Raw genomic sequence first — 5,442 nt, 5'->3', positions numbered from 1 at the left:
TTAAAGAGAATCTAAATGAAACCGCCGCCTCCTGACCTCATTCATTGCTCTCGTATGAATGTTTTCTGAAGGGATTATTGGGCTCCTCTGGTGTTGGCAGGAGCTGAAGATGCTTGTTTATGGGTGGAGTAGACTCCTGGATCACCTGTCTTGATCTGCTTGTTTCTGCCTGGTTGAGATGAATGAAAACATTCTTTTATGTCATATCCAGTATATTAAAAAAAAAATCACATATTGACACAAATGTACAAGATAAGGCAACATGAACGAATTTAATTCGATCGCCTGACAAATTACTGAGCAATCTGGGACTAGACTGTGGTCACTCTTCAGATTAGGGAACATTTATTACCCTGACTCAAGGTCTTAGTCATATGTCTATATGCAGCATCTAGATTTTACCCTTGAATAGTCAACGGAAATTTGCTCTAAGCAACACCACAGTTGGTGAAAAGTCGATTAATTGCCATATATATATATATATATATATATATAATATATATATATATATATATATACACACACATACAGTGGTTCCTTGGTTTTTGAGCGTCCTGGACTTGGAACAAATCGGAGTTTGAACAAAAATTTAGTGATTCTTTTTTTTTGCTTCGGATTTCAAACGAAAATCCAGAACTCGAACAACCCCGAAAAAAGCTGGAAAAAAAATGTACGTGGACCGATCATCTGACCCACGACACGCTTTGTTATTGTGTATAACGCAGCCTCTGTATGCAGATGTGTCCCATTAGCTACATTTACTGACTGTTTTTTCTTCATATTGAGGTGTAAAACCTTCCCTGTCTCCGCACTGGACCGTGGTAGAGTGTCACAGGGGAGGTGCTCGCTCTCCACACCTCCGAGGCTGGAGCTCACACTCCAGGGTTTGATGTCCTGTTGTGGGCTGGAGCTGGGACAGGGATGAGGCGAGTCTGGGACAGAGCGTTACTTGGTTTATGACTTTGTCACAGCCAAACTGCACAGAAGCGCACATTCAGAGCTGGACACGCACCGGGCACCTCTTCACTTCTGGAGAGACGTCACTCACCTAAAAAGATGACATTCTGACCCACTATTATCATCCTGCATTTACTTTAGCCGTGCAATTGGATGATTTTTTTTTTTGTTTGTTTCCCATTCGACTCATCAATAGCAATAATGGGCTGCTTAAGCTTATGATGAAATCTTAAGATTTGAACCACTCATTGAAAGCGCCACATTCCGAGCTCTGATAATGAGGGCACTGTTTCATGAAGCCTCACCAGCCAAAACTAACCAGGCATATTCAAACGAGCACAGTTGGTGAGACCCACAACAGTGTCAAAGAAACTGAGCAATAAAGTCGGTGGAGGTTGCACAACAGAATGAGCGACTCTATATTATATTTAAAATATTTCACCATACTTAATCAGAGAATTTCATCGAAATAACTTCATGTGTTATTTTGCCATGAGAGGTCAAGAGAGATGGAGAGAGCGTGTTTTAAGAAAAAAGAAACTGATAAGAAGTTTACGTGAATCTTCGCTTCTGATATGCTTGTGAGGGAAAATAAAAGTATCATCACAATTGAATCTCAAATGTGTTTGACCTCACTGTCCGTTGAATAACTTGAAGAAGAACGAAGTGGTATATATGGAACACATCTTTTGTCAAAAATGTAGGGCCAGTGAACAGTGTTACACATCTTCATGAGTTATATGGGCATCTCAGAGCGATAACTCCTGAATAGTTGGTGCTGTTGCCTAAAAGCAAAAATCCAGAGCTTTCCAATGGCATATGACAAGCATATGCACATTGATGGTTAAAAAAACATGGATTTGTGAATTCATTGAGGAGACAGAGAAACAGACTGGTGTTGCAGATTAGTGCTGCTTCACAATGTGTTGAAGAGTTGAATTAAATATTTTTTTTTTTAAGTTAGAAAATGACTCAATATTTATTAGTAGCTAGTTTAGGAGTGTCATTTCACTGTTTTTGTTTGAGTCTCACCTGAAAACATGCTGCGACTGGAACAGCCAGAGAGACCACCAGGCTGCTCTGTCCCATTCAGACAAGCTAAAAACACCTGCACACTGCTCTCAGCAACTGGCAGAAAAGCTGAATTAGAAAAGTCCAGGAGTAAAAGTTTGTTGTTGCAGATGAGTGGACTTCTTAAAAGCTTTGATGTATCAACTCAGTTTATTTATTTATGTTTCATTCTCACCATATTATGAATTTGGAAGTCCAGTTGTGTTGTCTTTTTTCCCATTCAAACTGTTATTCAACTGACTTTACCTCATAACAATGTTGAATAACTGTCACATATGGCAAATATAGACACGTCCAGACTTTGACACGTGTATTCCATGAAAGTGATGTGTTCCCACTTTGCTGCTAATGCAGTGAAACTGCATTTCCTCACCCACTAACTGCGCAACACCCATGTGCTCAGTGAGGAGACTATAACTGAGTAACCCTGCTTTTTTTGTTAATAGACAGCAATATTTGCCAACTTTCGTCCGCTCTCACAAATATTCCGTTTCCACCTACAAAGTTGTGAATATGAACACAACAAACTTGTTCCTATTGCTCAGACCAGCCTGAGACTCCACCACCTGATGAGTCTCACACCTCAATACCCGGACAATGACAAGACACGGCAGGAAATGAGATGCTCGGGACACAATATTTCATATTTCTCTCGACGTCTGGGTCGCGACCACCGCCTACGGACGCGGCCAAAATATGCTTCACAGCCAGCTGCAATTACAGTTAATCATATAGTTTTCCTTTCCTCTGGCTGCAGGAGGAGGAGGAGGAGGAGGGGAGCTAATGAGGAGCTGCAGCCACTGTGGCTCCACAGGGTTTGTGTTGACTGCACACCTGCCAAAGCCATTAGGCAGGAGATTAATGGCTTTAAACTGAGGGTCATTTGTCACAGAAATGGGCTGGAGACAACCTGGGGATCTGAGTCTGATCAATACAGAGGATAGTGTCACAGGCCGAGCTTCTCCTGCGCTAATCCCACCCTGCTGTCTGGAAACATCATGTATGTGATGCATACACGGGAACATGTTATTGTTCCAGCGGAGCGTTTTGTTTCAAACACCTGGTGAGTCACACGCTGAAGCTCAAAGTATGGATGACTCACCTGAGATTTTATAATGTTACAGGGCATTTTTGTAATAGTCAAGGCTCAATGTAAATGATAAGCTTTTGTCTTGGAGAAACACAAGCACCTTAACATGTAGGAATAAGTTACGGAATTGTTCTCTTCCTCAATGGATGGCAGTACTAAGGTTTCATGACAGACAGGAAGTTTTGTTTCAAAGGGAAATCACTTTTATTGCGCACTTTAGCATATATCTTATGGTTTTTTTTTATTGGAATGTGAGGCAAGCATGTGGCCTGAGGCCCCTCCCTCACAAGTATCTTTGTACGTTTTGTAGTGGCTGACACATTGACTCCTAAGGCAAAACATATATGACGACTTAACTGCCAAATTCTGAGGGAGACGACTTTTTCTCTGTGTCTATGGCGTCAACATCAGCTCAGTGCAGCAGATGACTTAACATGGCGACGATGAAGGAAACGCTTGGATCCTCCAAGGACTGGTGGACATCTTTGCTAGCCAGAACTTGAAAGAGGAACTTAAAAAAATCCTCCATAATAAGTTTGTTTGTTGCTAGGGATGGGTGGCATCTTGCACCCGGCAGCGCTGGATAGGATTTTTAAGATGCTAATACTGTCAAGACGATGAGGCGGTGATGACTGCTCCCGTGGTACATGACGGCTGTGCGTGTTTGTGTGTGTGTGATTCTGCCGCCCTGCTGGCTGTCTTTTATTTTCAATTTCGGCTTTGCATTTTTGATTTTCCTCACTTGGCAGTTGAAAAGCTTCATCTTGTCTACCACACAGACTGAAAGTGACAAGAGCACCTCACTTCTTTTTTGTTATTTCGAACATAGTTGCACTGAAGGCAGAACTTTTCACTGTCATTTTGGATGCGAGCAATAGTCGCCCAGTGATGCATTTATTTGAGGTCAATATCACTGTTTTACGAAACAGCCTCAGGAGGTTTTTGTCCTTTGTTTTCACTGAGTAGTTACTACTGCTAGTACTATGTAATTATTATTATTATTATTATTATTGGGATTGCTATGTATTTCATGTATTTCGTTGCTTTACCTCAGGTCCAATTTGTGCTATCAGTCTGGGACTTCTTGTTGTTTGCTTTTAGAATGTTTCCTTTTCAACAAGTATCAACCCAAAAGAGACAGACAAGAGTGAGCCTGTCCTGCAAATTGAACTGCTGAGCCATGAGTACGACGTTCTTGCTAAATACTTGTGAAGAGCACAGTTAAGTACTTTGACCCTCTGCTGTGAAAATGCGTCATTTTTGTCCGACACTGGGTCTTCATGCATAAGTCACCTTCTGAAATCGTATGTATAGGGAGCGTACTCAAACTCATGCCAAGCCCACTCAATGCACACGATATACAACAAACACACACAAAGATCTGTTTTGAAATGTGACAATGAAAGACATGGAAGGGTCTGGAATGTATCACTTTAAATTGTGTTCTTGTTGTAAACCAATGTATGTTGTATTGCGGTTATGTGCTGGTGAAGCTTCATGAAACAGTCATGAAACAGCATCTTCAGCTCAGTAGGTGGCGCTCTTAAAAATAATGGGAGGTCCCATTGAAGTAGTTGTCTGAAGCAGATGATTTTTAGAACATAGTGCCACTTAGTGGGCTTTGAAAATGAGGCCATTGTTTCACGAAGCCTCACAGGCCCTTCACTCGTGAGGATGGACTGACTGCATGATTTCCCTGTCTGAGGAGCTGCTGGTGGATGTTGGCCAGTCATGAACCTGACTCTTATTGGGTCGGTGCCAACTTGTCCTCTTGTCTGTCCAAACTTACAAACCATGAGACACACTCCCGCACAGTTTGACAGGTGTGACTCAAACACCTGTTGATCAAATTGCTCATGCAAATTAGCACGTACAAACTGGGAACAAGATAATCTGCGCCATTATTCAGTTGTAACTACTCACTCTGTGACATCATATTATCGTGAGCTGCCCGGAACATTGACAGCCGATTATTAAACAGCTGGGATTCATGCGAAAAAGTTGGATGCAAAAGTTAAACAACATTTGCCAAATGTGCTATTGCACTGAAAGCTCTTCAAAGCAAGAGTCCTATCTGAAGGTTAGGCGTCAATTGGCTTCATTTAGCGACGCGGTAAAGGCGCTAACAGATGCTTTATTTGTTCAGGTGCGTGTCACTGATGTTTACCGGCTTGTATGCTAAGTGTCAAATAATAAGTGCTTCTCCATTGGCTTTGTCAGGCAGGACAAGCTGCCCACACAGCCGCTCTGCAGTGGGAGGATTTTTCACTCTGCAGGAAGATTAGCCAGGCAGGCAGCAAACACTGAAGCGTTTTGTCATGCCA

The 5,442-nt window shown here is 42.0% G+C and overlaps 1 protein-coding gene across 1 annotated transcript in view; it reads right to left on the bottom strand.

Annotated features, from left to right (window-relative positions):
• Positions 1–955: 955 nt before the first annotated feature.
• The window catches only part of ramp1 (receptor activity modifying protein 1), a 61,363-nt gene continuing 56,876 nt past the window's right edge, over positions 956–5,442 (bottom strand). Inside the window, exon 4 of the transcript XR_008415913.1 lies at positions 956–1,048. The gene's annotated coding sequence lies outside the window, so the exon portion shown is untranslated. The remainder of the gene's footprint in view (positions 1,049–5,442) is intronic.

This window comes from Synchiropus splendidus, chromosome 10, assembly GCF_027744825.2.
Source record: "Synchiropus splendidus isolate RoL2022-P1 chromosome 10, RoL_Sspl_1.0, whole genome shotgun sequence".
NCBI lineage: Eukaryota > Metazoa > Chordata > Actinopteri > Syngnathiformes > Callionymidae > Synchiropus > Synchiropus splendidus.
This window is presented reverse-complemented; position numbering and strand designations above follow the sequence as displayed.